We start from the raw sequence: 21,699 nt of genomic DNA on the forward strand, positions 1-21,699 counted from the left end.
ACACAGTATAATGACCACCAGTGGCCCCTATACAGTATAATGACTACTAGCGGCCCTTCACACAGTATAATGACCGCCCAATGCCCCCAAACACAGTATAATTACCCCCAGTGGAGTCACACACAGTATAATGATCCCACAGTGGCCCTCCATTCAGAATAAAAAAAAACTGTCGTCCCCCATTCAGAATAATGACCCCCAGTCGCCCCCACACTGAGGGTTATATTGTGTGGAGGGGGCACTGGGGGTCATTATAATGTATGGTGGTCACTGGGGGTTATTATATTGAATGGGGGCTCTGGTGGTTATCATACTGAATGGAGGGTCATTGGGGATCATTATACTAAATGAGGGGGCACTGTGGGTCATTATACTGTGTAAGGGGCCCTCACAGTGTAATGTACTCCCAGTGGCCCCCTCACATACCTATCATTGCTGAAGCGTAGGGGAGTTGGCGGTCCTGTCATTCACTAACCGCAGCTCCCTGCGCTCTTTCTCTCCTCAGGCCCGCTGCAGCAGTGAGACACACGTCATGAAGTCACTGCTGTGTCGGGCATGGAGGAGAGAAGGAGCTGTGCAGTGATGTAACTAGAACTGACTGGACCCCACAGAAAATTTTAGTACGCCCCCCGCCCCTCCAGTGGGTTTACATCACACTTTTCCTATCGGTTTGATGTATACAAATGTGTAGCACTCCACGTTGTTGTATCCTGCAGAGTCCAGTAAAAAAAAATGTATACGTTAACGTATATGTTTTTTTTACAATGGAACTGTATGGTGAACAGACGCCACTGTACGGCATTAGTCTGAGGCATTTGTTAACGTATACATTTTTGGTATGCATTAAATGGATGGCAAAAATGGGATGTGAACCCAGCCTTAGTGTCAGAATAAGCACCAGTACACAGCGGAGGCATTAGGCGTCTTTCTGACACAGATTGTGGAGCAAAGGTCCTTAGCACCGCAATCTGCATCTTTTTCCCACTCATGCCAGGTCTAAACAAGGTGGTGTAGGGTATACAGTGACCGGATAACACCTCTGTATAGTGGACCGGATAACACCGCTATACAATGACCAGATAGAAGGGTATAAGAGGGCACAGTACAAGGAGTGACTAGGGGCACTGTACAGGGTGTGCAAAGAGGGCACAATGCAGGGAATAAAGGGGCACAGTACGGAGTGAGGGGCACAGTATGGGGTGGGTGGCACAGTATGGGGTGGGGGGCACAGTCACATGACCCTGTGATGTTAGAAGGCCATTATGGTGAATACAGTTCAAATGCCACCATAATGAGAGGCAGAGGAGTGAGACAGGGGCCTGGGGCTCAGGTAGAAGGGGCTCTGAAGGAGATTCATACAAGAATGAGTCATGAACAGCACCATCTATTGGTTTCCTAGTATTATGAGAAGATTATTTGTGTAGCCTTTTGCATGGAAAATTTGCGATAAAAAATTGCAATTAGAATATTTGCGATCTACACTACTCTACATTATTTGCATAAACATGGACATATGGGAAAGTCATGCAAATGAGCAGAATCTGCTGAAAAACAAGGCAGATTCTGCTCATTTGCACGTCTTTCCCATTTGCCCATGTTTATGCAAATGAGTTTTTACATGACAGAACTGTATAGAAAGGTTATTGAATATTATGCTAGGACAATGATATGTCTCACTAATAATATTAATCTAGGTGTGCAGGTCCACCCAAGCCATCCAACAGATCTGAAGTAACTTTGAGGCTTACTGGCTCTCAGTCAGATGAGAGCTGGTTTGGAATGTCTTATAATGCACACGGCTGCCATTGTAAGGTATGCTGACTAAGCCTGTCATCTGTCTCATGGATAGATTGATGGCTTGCATATACCTGGCTTTTGGCATATAGCCTTTGTGTCGTTGTCTATTGTATGTCGTAGATAATAGGAGTCCAAGATGCATCCGGCTATCCTCTTAATGCTGTTTCCAAGCCATTTTTATGGGGTTTCCATCAATTTCTAACCTTTTTTTGTGAACCAGACACCCTCTCTTTTTCCGAGCAGGGGGTGTCTGGTTTGATGCTTGGGTCTCCCATTCTCTTTCATTGTATTAAATTGTACTTGAGCACCCGCAGTATTCGGCTAAGCACTCGGATGTGCTGAGCCTAGCAATGTTCGAGCCAAATAGCAGTTCGGCCGAGCATGCTCGATCAACACTAACAAGGACCATTCTATGTTGTCCGTGGTGGTGGATATGTGTGGGCTGGCATGAGGAAATTCAATTACACGTGGTCGTTACAGGTGTTAAATTCCTCCAAGATCCATGCCTCTTTCATTTTTAGAAATGTGAGGTAGTCCACACTGTCATGAGCTAGGCGAGTGTGCTTATCTGTCGCAATCCCCCCTTCTGCACTTGAGCATCTGTTCGGACAGGACATTCGACGAGGGGCAAGCCAAGAGTTCAATGGCAAATTGTGCCAGTTCTGGCCACAGGTCAAGCCTGCACACCCAGTATTCCAGGGGTTCCTCATTTCTTAGAGCGTTCACATCGGCCGTTAACCAGATGTAGTTGGACACCTGTCGGTCTAGGCTTTCTCTGAGGCTGGATCCGGAGGGCGGCTATGGATAGTTTGGCTGAGAGAATGATCTCATATCCGAAGTGACCAATACATCTTCAAACCGACATCTTCTTGCGCGGTATGATTGGTACCCGCACCTGTTTCGCTGTGGGTGGAAATTCCTCTGCCAGCGCCCGCAACAGCAGAATGCAGCATCATTCGCAGCAAGGTCTGGAAATGCTGCATTCTGCCAGCCCTTTATTTTTGCTGGTAACCTGTCTGACATTTTGTGTTTGTATCTGGGGTCTAAGTACGTTGCCACCCAGTACTAGTCCTTGCCCTTTATGCTTTTTATACGGGGGACCCTCTTCAAACACTGGAGCATGAAGGCCCCCATTTGCACTAATTTTATAAGCGGTGGAGCACTATGGCTTCTGCTCATCTGGTGTAAGGTGCTGTCACCGCCACTTCTGTGAGAAGGTCTGTTAGATGTTCTTCTCTACCTGCATAAAGTTCTTTGTTTTGGTTTCACGTGTCATCTCCTTTCCTTCTCCCAGCTGTCACCTATTTACACTAATTGTCTCCCTTTATATTCTCTCCCATACTGCCTCACTTTGCGGTTTATACTTCTTCTTGGATTGTGTTCACTGCTGGATGCTGCTTCTGCTGATTACTCAGATAAGTCTGTTTCCTTTATTTGTGTTTCCTTGCTGGCTTGATTCTAGGTGACCCTGATTCCGTCCGTATTAAGTGCAGGGAGCCGGTGGTCGTGTCCCCTCACTATTATAGGGTTTTCAGGTGTCACATAGTATGAGGTACGTGGACATGCAATCGTCTACCATAAAGACCTTTGCATGGGCATAGCAGTCAGGGAGAGCTCTAGGGGTTTTATAGGGCTCACCCATATGCTCCTTAGTTTGGGATCAAGCCAGTCGGATGTTTATTTATAAGTTCCAGCTTTCTGCAACACCATCCGTGACATTATAAACCGCCATAACCGTCTTAAGCATGGATCCGGTTTCAGCCTTGATTGAACGCATGCAGGGTCTTTCGCTGGAGGTAGCAGATCTCTGTAAAACTGTGTCTCAGTTTCAGGTGACCGGTTCTGCTGGCGTTCATGGAATTTGTTCCGAGCCTAAGATCTCTCTTCCGGATACGTTCTCCGGGGTAGTGAGAATTTTCTTCGCTTTAGAGAGGCTTCCAAACTACATTTTCGCCTACTTCCCTATTCCTCTGGTGATGAGGGCATAGCAGTCAGGGAGAGCTCTAGGGGTTTTATCCATATGCTCCTTAGTTTGGGATCAAGCCAGTCGGATGTTTATTTATAAGTTCCAGCTTTCTGCAACACCATCTGTGACAGGTGCAATGTCACTGATGGCACCCTGGCTGCGACTGACCAGTTTGGTGATCTCATCAAATGGCTGCAGAAGTCTGCATATTTTGTACATGAGCAGCCACTGGTGCGGTGAAAAGAAACCAAGCTCCCAGAACCTGTCCTGCTGCAGAGTTCGTACAGGTAGTCGCCACGACATGTTGCTGCTGGAGCAGCCTATCAAGCATATACAAGTTGGAGTTCCAGCGCGTCGGGCTGTCAAAAATCAGATGTCTGACAGGCATGTGGTGTTGCTGCTGAATGTCAGCAAGGCGAGCCATAGCCGTGTAAGATCTTCTAAAATGGCCAGAGATTTTCCTGGCCTGCCACAAGACGTCCTGGACCCCGGGGTATTTGGCAACAAATCATGCCATGCACGGCTTGTGTGTCATTTTGCCCTGTTTCAGCGCGCTCAGCAGATTGGCACCATTGTCGCATACCACTTTACCAACTGTCAAATTGAGTGGGGTTAACCACTGATCGGCCTGTGACCGCAAAGCTGAAAGCAGAGCAGGACCGGTGTGGCTCTTGGCTTTAAGGCACAACAGTCGCAGCACAGCATGGCAACGTCTCACCTGGGACGTCAAATAGGTTCTGAGGAGCTTGGGAGGCGCAGCGGAAGAGGCGGTAGCAGAGAAAAAGGAGGAGTCAGGCGAGATGAAGACAGAGGATTGAGTAGGAGGAGAAGAATAAACATAGAAACATTGAATGTGTCGGCAGATAAGAACCATTTGGCCCATCTAGTCTGCCCATTATACTGAATACTATGAATAGCCGCTGGCCCTATCTTATATGAAGGATGGCCTTATGCCTATCCCATGCATGCTTAAACTCCTTCACTGTATTTGCAGCTACCACTTCTGCAGGAAGGCTATTCCATGCATCCACTACTCTCTCAGTAAAGTAATACTTCCTGATATTACTTTTAAACCTTTGACCCTCTAATTTAAAACTATGTCCTCTTGTAGCAGTTTTTCTTCTTTTGAATATTCTCTCCTCTTTTACCTTGTTGATTCCCTTTATGTATTTAAAAGTTTCTATCATATCCCCTCTGTCTCGTCTTTCTTCCAAGCTATACATGTTAAGGTCCTTTAATCTTTCCTGGTAAGTTTTATCCTGCAATCCATGTACTAGTTTAGTAACTCTCCAAAGTATCAATATCCTTCTGGAGATATGGTCTCCAGTACTGTGCACAATACTCTAAATGAGGTCTCACTAGTGCTCTGTAGAGCGGCATGAGCACCTCCCTCTTTCTACTGGTAATGCCTCTCCCTATACACCCAAGCATTCTGATAGTATTTCCTGCTGCACTATGACATTGTCTGCCTACCTTTAAGTCTTCTGAAATAATGACCCCTAAATCCCTTTCCTCAGATACTGAGGCTAGGACTGTATCACTGATTGTATATTCTGTTCTTGGGTTTTTACCCGCCAGATGCATTATCTTGCACTTATCAACATTAAATTTTAGTTGATTTTTGACCATTCCTCTAGTTTTTTTTAATCCTTTTCCATTTGGTGTATTCGAATGGAAAAGGATGCAGGCAGGCAGGCATGCATGCATGCAATCCTTGGCAGTAACACCAAATCCACACAGAAGCCACGGGTTACGTGGTTAATGCCGTCAGAAGGTTCACCCAGTGGGCAGTAAAAGTTATGTACTATCCCTGACCGTGTTTGCTAGACCATGTGTCTGTGGTCAGATGTATCTCTGACACTGTGTGCCAGAGATATATTCACTTGCTGCTGAAAATGGCCATATAGCTCTGGGATGCCCTTCTGGAAATATTTTCTTCCGGGGACCTTCCATTCCGGTGTGCCAAAGGCCACTTTTCTAAAGGCCTCTGAGTCCACCAGTTTATATGGCAGTAGTTGGCGGGCAAGCAGTTCCGACAAGCCAGCGGTAAGCTGTTGGGCAAGAGGGTTATCCGGAGTCATCAACTTTTTACGCTCGAACATTTGGGCCATAGACGCCTGCCTTGTGCCAGATGAATGCGACGATGGCACGGTGGAAGTTGGAGTGGAGGACAAATGGGAGGAGAGAGGCAAGACGTGGATCGCCGGGAGTGTGGCTTTGTTGTTTCTGATGGCGTTGCTCCCACTTGGCTCGGTGATGGGAGGCCAGGTACCTTCTTAAGGTGGTCGTCCCTAGGTGAAAGTTGGGCTTACCGCGACTTATGTGTTGACAGCACAGGCTGCAGATGGCAACACTATTGTCAGCAGCTGACATGTTAAAAAAGCCCACACTGCAGAGCTGGCATCCTGGGAGTGCAAGATGTGACCGTGCATGGTGGATGGCTTGCTCCAGATTCATTTGCAATCTGCTTTTTGCCTCCTGTGCCCTGCAAGCTCTGCCTGCTTCTCCTCCTTCTTTGCTGCTACGTCTCTCCCTCTGAACTCCCATCCACTTCCTCTCTTGTGAGCACCCATGTGACGTCTATTGAAACATTATCACATTCACCACCACTGACATTAGAGATCTCAGAGTAGGCAGCAACAGTGAGAAACTCCCTCCTTGGGCTGATCTGGGTACTGTCTTTAGACTGCTGGGTGGCAGTAATTCCTACCTCCTCTTCCTCATCCGATGTCAAGAATGGCTGTGCATCATTAAGGTCTGGGAATGGATGGGAAAAAAATTCCTCTGACTCCAGTGGAGGGGCTATGGTGGTGGTGGTGTATTTGGGGGTGCACACAGCAGAAAGTGAGGAGGGTGCAGATACAGAGGGTGAGTAGGGTGCCGAATTGGAAGGGTGATTGAGCCACTCAACCAACTCTGGTGCACCCTTTGAAGTAATCTCACATGCCTTCTCCAACTTCCCACTTAGGCTCCGGCCTGGTGCACCTGCCTGACCCCTACCACCCTTGTGGAACGGCCTGCCTCTTCCTCTGCCTGTCATTTTCAAAATGACCCTGTGCCTAATTCCCTAGAGAAGAGCAGTATTTACGGAAACAGGTATATTGCAGGCCTAATTCAATATTTGCTAGAAATAGATATATTGAACCCCTTAATCAGTATTCTGTGGAAGCAGGTATATCGGAGGCATTAATCAATATTTGGTGGAAGAAGGTATATCGAACCCCTTAATCAGTATTTTGTGGAAGCAGGTATATGAAAGGCCTCAATCAATACTTGGTGGAAACAGGTATATCGAACCACTTAATCGTTTTTTTTGTAGAAGCGGGTATATAACAGGCTTTAATCAATATTTGGTGGAAACAGGTATATCGAACCCCATAATCAATATTTTGTGGAAGCAGGCATATTGCAGGCCTCAATCAATATTTGGTAGAAACAGGTATATCAAACCCCTTAATCAATATTTTGTGAAAGCAGGTAAATCGCAGCCCTCAACCAGTATTTTGTGGAATCAGGTATATCGCAGGCCTCATTCAATATTTTATGGAAACAGCTACAGTATATCGAACCCCTTAATCAGTATTTTGTGTAGAGGTGGGATGACGAATCCGTAGAATCCACAAATCCCTCCAATCTTGTTGGATTCGAGGGATTCGTGGACTCGAATCCCGACCTCATTTACTAAATTTGAATCCGACAAATCCATGACAGTGGGGACCGGTGCAGTCCCTGTATTCTAATGCACCGGCCCCGCTCAATTAAGTATAATCTTATGATCTAACCTGCATTGTTAAAATATAATGATCCTCAAGTGTGCATAGGCTAACTGAAAGCTGAACAAGCTAAGAGGGAGGAATTGGTCTCTGAAAGACCCCCGAGAGTGCGGAGCGAAGGAACTCTAGGACCCAGAAAGTACGCCCTGACTCCTGCCGCCGTCACGTGGGACGCCACAAGTAGACGGCGCGTAGGTCTTGGCAGGTTACAGAGGAAGAAATACCACGGAGAAGCTGCAAGATCGAGCGCGAATACGACATAGAGCGGTAAAGTATAAATATACATGCCAAAGCTATGTGATATAAACGATAAGCGCATGATTTAATATTGGATCATTTTGGACAAAAACATTAATATATATAGAAAAAGATATGGTATACCAAATGAAGAGTGTCATAGATTATAAGAGCTGCTGAACAAGGGAATACAGTTTTAACACATGTGGACATTTACTCCCCTTTTTTATTGTGCCGATATATTTATTTTTTATTGCTTCTGTTTGCACAATTGATTGCTGCTGATATTAATATCCTATTAGGAGGTTTTATTGTGTGGTACATATATGCAATTTTAGATATGTTTAGATCCAAATAAAATATATATTTATTTATATTGATTAGTTGGTGGTCCATGTGGTCCAAGTATTAAGTGCCCCCCACACTTTTTCTCTCTTTTCTTGAAGATATAATAATCCATCTGTATTACTTACATTACAACATTAAGTTCCGTAGCAGAGAGGAGGGAGAAGGGAGGAGGCAGTCCGGGAGGACGGATGGGCAGCACGTCACTCACTACGTCATGTGCCTGCGCCACCCACTTTATGAATGAACTGTAGAATTACTGGACCATAGAAATCCAATAGATATGTGGACAAAGTGGAAGGTGCAGAATCACAACCAAGGTCAAGATAACTTCAATTTAATCCAAGACAACGCGTTTCGGGGTACATGACCCCTTTAGTCTAAAAAAGGGTAATATTAAAATCACAATAAAACGTCTATGGAAGTAGAAAATTACAAAGTGGAACCTAATTGCATAAATATATATATATATATATATATATATATATATATGTTCATAATGAATAAATACTTCATAAAAAACATTTAATAAAAAACAATAAATGCTAAATGCTCGGCAATATTTGTGAGCAGTTTTTTTAAAAAACATAACGTCAATTCATGCTCATCAATAACCTAACTTTAAAGTATAACTGTTGTATTTATTTATTTTTTTGTATTTGATTGTGGTGATTAATATCACCTTGGTGGCCCTAGTTCAACTTTTCACTGTGTATTCAATTACCCCTTAATTCCACATTTTTGTTCCCTGTACTGTAAAGTATGGATATAGGCCAGAATGGGGATTGCAGTACTCCTTCCCTCTATCTCTCAAAAGTCTCTTTCTGTATTATCTAAGGCGACAATATTATTCTTGCAATGGTATTTGAGGGGTACAGGACTAAGATACGGCAGGCCAGACCATGTCCAAGTGTGAATTTGTTTTTAAAAATGTCCCTCTCACTGCAGTAAAGTCTCTATTAACTGTAAGCAGCAAATGCTCAGCAATGCAGATTCTGGAACTTCTAGTTCTTTTGTTTCAATTTTTTTCTAAAGTATTATCAAGTAGAGATTAGTTTTGAGTTCACAAAGTGGTCTTTGATCCAAATTTCAGCTGCAAAGCAGAATGCTTTGTAGTAACTAATCGATTTTTCCCTGAAATGGTGATAAAAAAAAAAAAAAAAAATCATGCTGCATCCATTTGAGCCCGAGGAAGCTGCCGCGGCCATCTAGCTTGAAGATCTCATGTGAAATTTTGTGCGGCATGTTGTGACGTCACAACACGCGGCAAAAGATTTCATGCTGGATCTTCAAACAAAATGGCCATGGTGGCCTCTTCGCGATCAAATGGGTGAGGTAAGTATGATTTTTTTTTGCAAAGAGTAAAATGCTTTAATATGGATCTCGTAAGCCACAAACAGCAGTGATCGTGGAATCTGAAGGGTTCAACGATGGGGGCAGGACTGGTACTTATCAGAAGGTCCCTGCCTGCTATTGTAATAGAAATCTAAATAGTTGTAATCTGCTCTCCAATATCTTTGTGTAAGGAAAGTTAAAAATCTCAACCGCAGTCAGCCAAAGGTGTTCTTATGTCAAGTTCTGCAGAGCATCTGTATCTGCACTGCTCAGTGTGTTCACTTTTATTTACTCACAAAAAGGTGTAAAAGGGGCTGGCCCAAGACAAGGATGCAGGAAGTGATGACACAGGAAGTGATAACATAGGAAGACAAGACACCATCATTTAGAATAACATAGCCAGCTAACAAACACATGTATACAATAATCTACCATTATCACTGGAGCGAACTTTATCCAGCCTTGCTCAGTGATCAATGCCAGATAAAGTTTCTATGATCCACATGCAGGTTTATTTACAGTACAGCGTCATTATCTCCAGCGGCTGATCAGGCGCACTAGAGACAACAAACGCATTTCCTTTCGTTATATTGTTCTCTAAACAAATGCATCCACGCCAAGCCAACAAATCCGTGTCTTGCGCGAGGGCCCTAGCCGGCGTCCATACATGAGCCAACAAAACACTGCTCTGCTGAACACATCAGTCTCCCCCGGCCCACAGCCCAGCGCTTAGCACATGGACCATTCGCCGACGGAGACCCGTGCGCCCAGCAGCTGTGACAGGACATACACGGGAAGATATCCACTCCAATGGTTTACCTGACACTGAGAGACATGATGACAATACACAATATATTAAATACACATCCTAATAAAATTTCCACAACACTATGACAACTGTTTGTCACCATGCAATTGAATTTGCAAGGTGCTGCTCAGATAACAGATGGAAGACCTTCCTCTGTCTGACTACTCAGATGGTGCAGTCACTGTTGACCACAGCATCTAAGAGGTTAAACTGCAAGGACTAGGGATATTTCCGATCCTGGAAGTGAGAGCAGGTTGCCAACTATATAATACAGTTGGCACTTGCAAGTGATACTGGGGTCCCAGCTCCAGAGTCTGTGCCCTCACCATGACATACTATTACTCCACTATACGCTAGGGCACTGAGTACAGATGCTGTGGGATTTTAAGATGTGCCTTTAAATATGAGTTTTAATACTTTTGAAACACTGCATTCTCTCCCTTCTTGCCTGTTTTACTGCCTGACTGAGCCTTTGTGTGTCTGGAGTCTGTAATATACTGACCTTGCTTGGACTTGTGCATCCAGCATACTGGTTATTTTCTGTAGAGACTGAATTTGGTTGACCTTCTGCATTTAGTGAGAGAAATTTTAAACTTACAGCATTGCTTTCTCAAAGACGGTATTGCTTCTACATCATGAATAACATTGGCTGTGGTTATTAGGCATACATCTCAGTTTGTGCTTGGCATAGTTCCCTGAATGGGAATTTTGCCATGGACTCTAGGTACATTATCTCTGTGTCAGTTCGTTACAGTCTTAGGCATTCTCAGTTAATTGTTTCCTACACTTCATCACAATAAATGAAGTCATTTGTGAGAAGTAAATTGTCACAGTTTTCAGATTTTTTGAGCCAGGTATTTTTGTGGAAAAACTGCCATATTATTAAATTTCAGGAAATAGACATAAGTCATTGGTTGAAGACAACAAAGTGGGAACCTGGTTTTAATGGGACCATAGCTGGGTAATATAGTTTATATGCAGTGATTAATGGCCTTTACCATAAATTACAAGTAGACACTAAAATTGAATCTTTCATTGAGGCCTTCAAGTGTCTCAAGGCCTCGAGATGCTCAGTCCAAAGGCCTTTAATGAAATCTGCAACTTTAGTGTCTTCCTGTGACTTTCATGATCCATTGCTATTGTTGATTTGTTACATCTTTGTTTCTAATTATATTGAGATACTTCATTCAAAAGAGATGTTGAAATATACCTGAAATGTAGTGACGGCATATGCTTAAGAAAGGGGGCGTTCCCCTGAACGGTGTGGCAAGGTGCGGTATGCTGCTCCTACACTTGTGAACTATGCCCTGAAAAGGAATACCGTCAGAGTGCACATGGATGTAAATGCATGATGGTTTTATTATTTTATTTATTCTCATATTTGATGTGATTTGTACCATGAATGCTGAAATTAAAGAGACTATTATAAGCATACTCATTGTCCCTGCAATACACGATTGTGAAATAGGATCTGTTGTATCCATTGGGGATCTCATAAAAATAGAGATTTTAAAGGGGTTTTCTGGGATGTAGCAGATATGTGCAAAATGGAAGATAGAAGCAATAAAGATTGAAATACATTACAAAATTACAGTTACATTCATAAATGTTTATTTTAAAGAATGTCGATGTAAACTGAAACTACTTTAAGGTTATGTTTACACTTGCATTTATGAGTCCCATTAGCAGTTTAGTCAGGTCACTTTTAATGGTAAGAATAGCAGCATGCATTATATTCTGTCAAAATGGTGGAAACTAAACCTTGATAGATCCAACACACAGCTATGGCTTTCTGTTACTATGGCGGGCCAAGCACACTGCCATCCCGCTCTTCCAGGCCACTTCATTCACCATCCTGGTCATCCTGGTCGGTCCAGTGGACTGGACCCACTGCCCCTCCTCTGTTTCACCTACAGCAGGCTTGGCCACCAGGGTCTAATCCTTTTACCGCAGGCCACAGCCTGCTCTTCTCTGACCAGCCTGCTTTCCTAGCCCATAGGGTTCATAAAGTGTCAGCGCACATCCTTATTCCTCCCCAGCTATGGCTGGTTTCCCCTGTGGGAGGGTGCCTGAGCAATAGGAATATATTGCTCTTTTTATACCCAATCATGTTGCCAATTGACCTAATTAGTGTTAATTGGTCTTCCAGCTCTTCGTTATGCTCAAATTTACTTTTTCCAGCCTCTTATTGCTACTTGTCCCAACTTTTTTGGGATTTGTTGACACCGTGAAAATTTGAATCAACGTATTTGTCGTTTAAAATGATACATTTACTCGGATTAAACGTTTGATCTGTCATCTACGTTCTATTACAAATAAAATATTGACATTTGCCATCTCCACATCATTGCATTCAGTTTTTATTCACAATTTGTTTAGTGTCCCAACTTTTTTGGAATCACATTTGTAAATGGAATATACACAACATTTAAATATTCTGTTTTATAATAATTTTATGAAACCTACACTAAATGGTTTTACATTTTGTCACCACTAAGTGAACTGTATACGATTTCAATGCATCTAAACTAGGCCTGACAATAGATTGCAGTGCTTTTTGTCAGGCCTAGTTTAACAGCTCACAGCAGCTCAGGCATAGCCACTACTGAAAATACAGAGCTGTGTTGGGAAACAATGAATTGGACACCAGAGCACCAAACCCATTCATGCAACAGATGGATGGTGTGCCAAAAAATAAAATATTTTAAGCCTATACTATGTATAAATCTTATAAACTCCTAGTTTTCATTGATGCCATTTTGAGACACATGGAAATTCTGGCATTACATTGTTCACCATGTATGTTTTATATATAAATTAGAGATGAGCAAACTTTTTTCAAATTTGTGTTGTGTAGTTAAATTGAGCTGGACATCATTTTTATGCGATTTGTCAAAACAAATTAAACTTCGGATTAGTTTTGCAGACAAATTCTTATGAAAACAAATCCAATTATTTTAGAATATTTGGATTAGTGCATTGCTAATAAATATCTATATTTATCTATCTACATTTTACACTTTAATATATTTTATTAATTAATTTAAAAAGTTTCTGACCTGTCACTTAATATTGTAATAACTTTAGAATATTTTTACTTATCTAAGGTTTTCTGAGACTGTTTTTGTGACAAATCATACTTCATGTTAGTGGTAAATTTGGGTCGATACATTTTAACTTTATTTGTGAAACTAATCGAAACTTTAAATAAATTTTGGCGAAATTAGAAATTTTCTACTCATAATTTCTCTGCTTTTAAGACAGATAGTGATGCAAAATAGTTATTAACATTCACCATAAGTCTACTGAATGTTGGCATTATTTTGCATTTATATCAAATTTTTGAGGATGTTAGAAAGCTTAGAATTTGAGAAGAAATGTTTTGGAATTTTTAGGAAAATCATTTTTTTTTTCTAAACACCAATTAGGTTTTGAATTTTAACAAAGGGTAAACTTGCAGGATAACAGGTTGAACTAGATGGACAGATGTCTTTTTTCGGCCTTATAAACCATGTTACTATGTTACAGGAGAAAATCGCCACAAAATGTGTTAACAATTTTCTGCTGAATATGGCAATGCCCCATATGTGGTTTTAAACTGCGGTATAGAAACACAGAAGGTTTCAGAAGGGAAGGAGCACCATATGGTTTGTGGAGGGCTGATTTTGCTGGAATGGTTTTCGGCATTATGTCATATGTGAAGAGACCCTGAGGTACTCCTACAGTGGAAACCCACTAAAAGTGACCCCTTTTTCATAACTCCATCTCTAAAATACTTTTTGAAGGGGTGTAGTGAGTGCTTTGACTTCACAGGCATTTCAAATAATAAAAAAAACACTTGACTATGAAAATTTAAAAAATAAATTTCTTCCAATAAAATATTGCTTTAACCCCCATATTTTTAATTTTCACAAGTGGTAATAGGAGAGAAAGAACCCCATATTTTGTTACCTAATTTTTTAAGAGTATGACAGTAGCCCCAATGTGGTCATAAACTGCTGTTTGAGCCCAGCGCAGGGCTCAGAAGAGAAAGAGCACCATGTGTATTTGAGACCTACTTTAAGTGATGCATGAATGAACATTTATTTTGCAGAAATAAATGAAAAACGGACAGTAAAAAATTAATGCTGCAAGTTTTTAACAGATATGGCATTTCAGTGCTAGAGTATGCTGTGCCCAGCTTCGAGACACACCACACACCCAAATTGTTAGGCAGGTTATTTTGGGTACAAAAATACCAGTACAGCCATTTTCCGAGAACAATACATTTTTTATATTTCTCTCAATGGAACTGTCTGAGGGTTTATTTGTTACAGAATAAGTTGCCATTATCATTGGTACTATTTTCGGGTACATCAAAACTTTTTAATTGCTTTTTAGTTTGAGTTTGGAAGGCAGGATAAAATAAAAAGCAGCAATCCTCCTATTGCTTTTCGGGCACACCGTGCACCGTGTAGGAAAAACAATATATTAACTTTATTGTGCTGGTCAGTACAGTTACAGAGCTATAGATAATTTTATATAGTTTTTATTTGTTTTGCTACTTTTACTAAATAAAAGCATTTACCAAAAAAAAAATTTTTGTATCCCTATTTTCTGAGATTTTTTTTTTTTCTGCCGATGGTCTTATGTGAGGGCTCAATTTTTGTGGGATGAGGTGATATTTTAATTGGTACCAATTTTGGATACATAACATTTTTTAATCGATTGATATATTATTTGTTCTGGGCTTTTTCATGGCATTTACATGACAGCAGATTGTGTGATATTTTTATAAAGCAAGTCATTATGAATGTGGCAGTACCAAATATGTGTATTTTTTCAGTTTTACACAATAAAAGCATTTTTGAAAAAAAAATGTTTATTTTATTTTACACTTTGTATCCCATTAGGTCATATAAGACCTTTTGGGGGAGACATATAACATTACATTTTTGTATTGCTGATTTTTCCCAGAACATGTGCTGACATATTAGCCCTAGTTACAGGGGGAAAACTAGTAACAGCTGTATAACCTCACTACAGAGCTGATATGGGTCTCCTAAGACTCGGCAATCAAATATTTAGGCAATTGAAACTCAAAGATAAATGGCTGCCGAAAAATTTACCTTTGTTTATATTTCAAAAATCCTGTAATAGACCCCCTGGATAACAAAATATACTGTGAATAAAAAAGGCAGGTCTAAGAGTAAGACAAAGTCTTCCTGATGACAGCAGAGGGGTTTGTGTTACTGTTAGGCCCCTTTCAGACAAGGGAGTTTTCAGCGCGGATGCGTGATGCGAACGCATTGCGCCCACACTGAATCCGGATCCATTAATTTCAATGGGTCTGTGTACACGAGCATTGTTTTACACGCATCACTTGTGCATTCCATGAAAATCGCAGCATGTACTATATTCTGCGTTTTTCACGCAACCCTGGCGCCATAGAAGTGAATGGGGATGTGTGGAAAACTAATTACATCAGCAATCAAGTGCGGATGCGATGCGTTTTTTACTGTTGGTTGCTAAGAGATGTTGTTTGTAAACCTTCCGTTTTTTTATCACGCGTGTTAAAAAAACGCATCACTGCACATTTCAACTGTGCAAAAAAAAAAAATGAACAACTGAACGCAGTCGCAGACAAAACTGACTGAACTTGCGAAATGGTGCGAGTTTTGCTAAAAGCATCCGGACCTAATACGTATCGTTCGTGTGCAAGAGGGCTTAGACCAGCATTTTTGATTAATGACATCCACTGTTGTCCAGGGGTTCTTTTAAGGGATTTTTTAAAATAAACATAAAACAGGTTTCATTTTATGGCAGCCACCCTGTGAATATGCTCCCTTCCTCTTTCTAACTGCTCAGATGTTGAAATATCACCAATCCTGGCAGTGTGAGCTAGGTGGCAGCTTTATAATGCAGGGGACACCAACCATGACATACTGTTATAGCACAGAGTATTAACTACTTGTGCTCTGTTACATAAAAGTATGTCACTAAGTGGTAAGGAGTTAAAATAATATTGAAAACTTCTGTTAACTCTCTATTTTTTCCCACCAAATACAGTTCTAGCCCTTTCTTCAGACCGTAGAAAAAGCTTGAGTGGCACTAGGTGAATGTCATAACAGTCTTCTACTGATAGCGTCACAAATGCAAACCAAAGCACATATAATAAATCATCCGGAGGTGCTCTACATTGACAGGCAATATCTTCAAGAATCCAGTGCACAAGAAAAAGGAAATTGCGGCACTCACCTTCGGATGTAAAAAACTTTCTTTATTCTTCCATTATAAAAAGCTGGGTCAGCGGGACAGAAACCACAGAATGCAAATGTAAAAAATTGGCAACAGCCATTTTGCGCTTGTAAGCGCTTCCTCTGGCCTCAGTCTGTATGTGAGTGCAATGCAGATCCTAAACCAGGTATGGTATTAAGATCTGCATTGCACTCACATACAGACTGAGGCCAGAGTAAGCGCATACAAGCGCGAAACGGCTGTTGCCAATTTTTTACATTTGCATTCTGTGGTGTCTGTCCCAGCTTTTTACTATGGAAGAATAAAGAAAGATTTTTACCTCCGAAGGTAAGTGCCACAATTTCCTTTTTCTTGTGCACTGAGTTCTAGGTATTCTGTAGATTTTATTATTGTCACAACCAGACAGCTGAGAAGCTCTGACAGAAGCCTTTCAGAACCTCCTCCTTGAGTTTCTTTGTTGTGATGTTCAGTTCCTCATCTCGTTAGCCTCTCTCAGCTGTCATGTAGTTGGACTGATTGCATCCCTTTAAATTCCGCCCCATAATGCATTACTGGGCGGCTTATACTACTTCCTGGAGTGTGTGTGCATGCTGATCTTGTTTTCCAGTCTGCTATAAAGTTAAGTGCTGAACATTTATCTGTTATTTTCTGTTTTCTGGATCCCAGGTGACCCTGACTGCCTCCGTGTCTGGTGTAGGGAGCCGGTGGTTGTGTCCCCTCACTATTGTAGGGTGTTCAGGGGTTATATAGTCGAGGTACGTGGATATGCAACCATCCACCTCTGGGATCTTTGCATAGGCTGAGCAGCCAGGGAAAGTCTCAGGTCTTGTGCAGGGGTCTCCCTTTTGTTCCTTAGCTTTGGATCCAGTGAGTCAGATATGCATGTTGCTTTGTCTTGTTTCCTGTACACCGTCCGTGACAATTATTTTCCCTTATACCATGGTTATAATAGCATTCTTAATACAGATAAAGTAAGTAAATTGGGGATGGAGGGGTTAAAAAAATAAAATATAATTAGACCATGTGATAGACCATGTGATGAGCGCAGTGATGTCACCAAAGACCCTTTCCTCCCAGGTCCTCAAAGAAGAAGAAAGAAGACAAGCCGGGCTGCGCGAACAAGTGGATGAGGTGCGTTAAAATAGTATTTTTTATTTTTAACCCCTCCATCCCTAATTTACCTAACATTCTGTATTAAGAATGCTATTATTTTCCCTTATAACCATGTTATAAGGGAAAATAATAAAGATTGGGTCCCCTACCCAATCGTCACCTAGCAACCATGCGTGAAAATCTCACCGCATCCGCACTTGCTTGCAGATGCTTGCGATTTTCACACAGCCCTATTCACTTCTATGGGGCCTGAGATTTTCACGCAATGCACAAGTGATGCGTGAAAATCACTGCTCATGTGCACAGCCCCATTGAAGTGAATGGGTCCGGATTCAGTGCGGGTGCAATTCGTTCACCTCACGGAAATCTCACCCTTGTGAAAGGGGCCTAACTAGTGTCCTTTTCTAATGTAATTTGAAATGTTCTCTTCTATTGTGCAGGGCAAGAGGAAAGCACATATAAATAGCGTTGTGCACAGTCCAAGTTTTTCCATTGAGCAGCAGTTCATTCAAAGCTTTGAAGCTGATAAAATTAATAACACCTGCGCACATCAATAAATAATATAGAAACATATAAAGTACTTAATCAATTTGTAACAAACCAGATTTGTTACTAATTTCACAAAAAAATCCTCAAAATAAATCTGACGCTTTTGTGATTCATTTCAAGCAAATTGCAGAGAGGAAGAGAACGGAGAGCCTAGTATGCTACTCTGGGTTTCTCGGCCATATAGATGCATTGTCTGGAGGTACTATTTCTCATTATGGAGAACACCTAGTATGTGTAGTACATGTGTGGGGTATTGTAGGCCAGACAATGCCCCTATGGGTTTCTAAGGAAGATGTAAAATGTGTTAATTTTTGCAGAAACCCAGAGTAACATTGACTGGCTTATGACACCTCAAATTAGGCCTATCAGGTAGCTAAGCAAAGTTTAGTTTCTCGGGTCTGTTAAAGAGTAGGTACCCTGCAAGAGCTAGATTCCTTTTATTTTGGGAAGGAGACTAGGTTGCATATATTTTTTCTAGAGAAGCATTCTGTGGCTATACAAGCACAGCAATAGATAAAAAAGTAGATAAAGTAGATTAAGTATTATGAAAAAGTACTGTATATATATATATATATATATATATATATATATATATAGATATATATATATATATATACAGGGAGTGCAGAATTATTAGGCAAGTTGTATTTTTGAGGATTAATTTTATTATTGAACAGCAACCATGTTCTCAATGAACCCAAAAAACTCATTAATATCAAAGCTGAATATTTTTGGAAGTAGTTTTTTAGTTTGTTTTTAGTTTTAGCTATTTTAGGGGGATATCTGTGTGTGCAGGTGACTATTACTGTGCATAATTATTAGGCAACTTAACAAAAAAACAAATATATACCCATTTCAATTATTTATTTTTACCAGTGAAACCAATATAACATCTCAACATTCACAAATATACATTTCTGACATTCAAAAACAAAACAAAAACAAATCAGTGACCAATATAGCCACCTTTCTTTGCAAGGACACTCAAAAGCCTGCCATCCATGGATTCTGTCAGTGTTTTGATCTGTTCACCATCAACATTGCGTGCAGCAGCAACCACAGCCTCCCAGACACTGTTCAGAGAGGTGTACTGTTTTCCCTCCTTGTAAATCTCACATTTGATGATGGACCACAGGTTCTCAATGGGGTTCAGATCAGGTGAACAAGGAGGCCATGTCATTAGTTTTTCTTCTTTTATACCCTTTCTTGCCAGCCACGCTGTGGAGTACTTGGACGCGTGTGATGGAGCATTGTCCTGCATGAAAATCATGTTTTTCTTGAAGGATGCAGACTTCTTCCTGTACCACTGCTTGAAGAAGGTGTCTTCCAGAAACTGGCAGTAGGACTGGGAGTTGAGCTTGACTCCATCCTCAACCCGAAAAGGCCCCACAAGCTCATCTTTGATGATACCAGCCCAAACCAGTACTCCACCTCCACCTTGCTGGCGTCTGAGTCGGACTGGAGCTCTCTGCCCTTTACCAATCCAGCCACGGGCCCATCCATCTGGCCCATCAAGACTCACTCTCATTTCATCAGTCCATAAAACCTTAGAAAAATCAGTCTTGAGATATTTCTTGGCCCAGTCTTGACGTTTCAGCTTGTGTGTCTTGTTCAGTGGTGGTCGTCTTTCAGCCTTTCTTACCTTGGCCATGTCTCTGAGTATTGCACACCTTGTGCTTTTGGGCACTCCAGTGATGTTGCAGCTCTGAAATATGGCCAAACTGGTGGCAAATGGCATCTTGGCAGCTGCAAGCTTCACCTTTCTCAGTTCATGGGCAGTTATTTTGTGCCTTGGTTTTTCCACATGCTTCTTGCGACCCTGTTGACTATTTTGAATGAAACGCTTGATTGTTCGATGATCACGCTTCAGAAGCTTTGCAATTTTAAGAGTGCTGCATCCCTCTGCAAGATATCTCACTATTTTTGACTTTTCTGAGCCTGTCAAGTCCTTCTTTTGACCCATTTTGCCAAAGGAAAGGAAGTTGCCTAATAATTATGCACACCTGATATAGGGTGTTGATGTCACACCCCTTCTCATTACAGAGATGCACATCACCTAATATGCTTAATTGGTAGTAGGCTTTCGAGCCTATACAGCTTGGAGTAAGACAACATGCATAAAGAGGATGATGTGGTCAAAATACTCATTTGCCTAATAATTCTGCACTCCCTGTATATATATATATATATATATATATATATATATATATATATATTTATACTATAGATGACCAAATAAATTATATCAATTTGAAATGTATCCCGAATTTTGTAAATCATTTCTGGCAAATGTAGAGAGATCTGCATATGAAAACATATGCAACCCAGCTTTCTTTCTGAAAGGATTGAAAAAACCTGAGTGTTTCACAACTACAGCATAGCCTTCCAATCATTGCTCAGCCTTTTAAACAGGCTTGACAGCATAACTAGGGTGATAGGATAGGCTACTTTCACACTTGCGGTAGCGGTGGGGGAGCAGCCTGCCGGATCCTTGCTAATGCAAGCCGACCATGCTGACGGAAGTCAGCTCTGGCCCCATTCACTATAATGGAGGCGGGCTGTAGGTCCGGCTGCAGCATGGCAAACAAGCCAAGAGGTGGCCAGCCGCCTCTTGGCTTGTTTGCTATGCTGCAGCCGGACCTACAGCCCGCGTCTATTATAGTCAATGTCGCCATAGCTGACTTCCCACGGCATGGTCGGCTAGCGAAAGCAAGGATCCGGCAGGCTGTTCCCCACCGAAACATCCTGCCAGACCATGCTACCGCAAGTGTGAAAGTAGCCTAAGCAAGCCGCACATCTACAAACAGCTTGTCCAGGACAAAATTATCAGAGCAAAGCAGCTTTTCTAGATGAGAGCCCTTGGGGGGGACCTCTGGCGTGGAACTATTTTTTTTAAGCAGAGTAGAGATGAGCGAATTTCTCAAAAATTTTATTCTGCCGCTTCGCCAATTTTTTCAACAAAATTTGGTTCGATTTGCGCAGAATCACGTTAAAAACGTCCATTTCCTGGCTGTAGAGAGCCTTTATAGTGGTGTAGAACACTATGCCTGCAGTAACTCGCATAAGGAGTCTGCTATGGTAGTGAAACAATATTGTGAGTCAGTATGACAAACAGATGACAGGCTTCGCTCTTACAATCACTGCACACTTCACTTATTTGGGCAATTACGGGGCCAAAACTGACCGAATAACTCAAGCGTGAACTCAGCCTTACAGGTCAATATAAGCATCAAGAAGAAGCACACTCCTTTTACACTGTCGGTAGTTGATTAAGCTCAGATGTCTACAGAACCTGTACTATTAAATGCTTATACAAGTAGAGCCCCCCAACAGAGTGGAGAGGGTGCCAGCAGTAAGTTTGTGTTGATGTCACTGATTATTTTGACCTTCCTCTGATCCGTCAGAACAATAACCCCCATCTGTGGAGCATCTGCCTTCACTCAGTCAGAATTTGGTCAGTAATCCATCAGCATTGCTAAAGCCCCAAAAAAGTGGATCCAAAACAGAGATGACACGTGAATGGAATATTTGCATGTCTT

This window comes from Bufo gargarizans, chromosome 3, assembly GCF_014858855.1.
Source record: "Bufo gargarizans isolate SCDJY-AF-19 chromosome 3, ASM1485885v1, whole genome shotgun sequence".
In the NCBI taxonomy this organism is placed as follows: domain Eukaryota; kingdom Metazoa; phylum Chordata; class Amphibia; order Anura; family Bufonidae; genus Bufo; species Bufo gargarizans.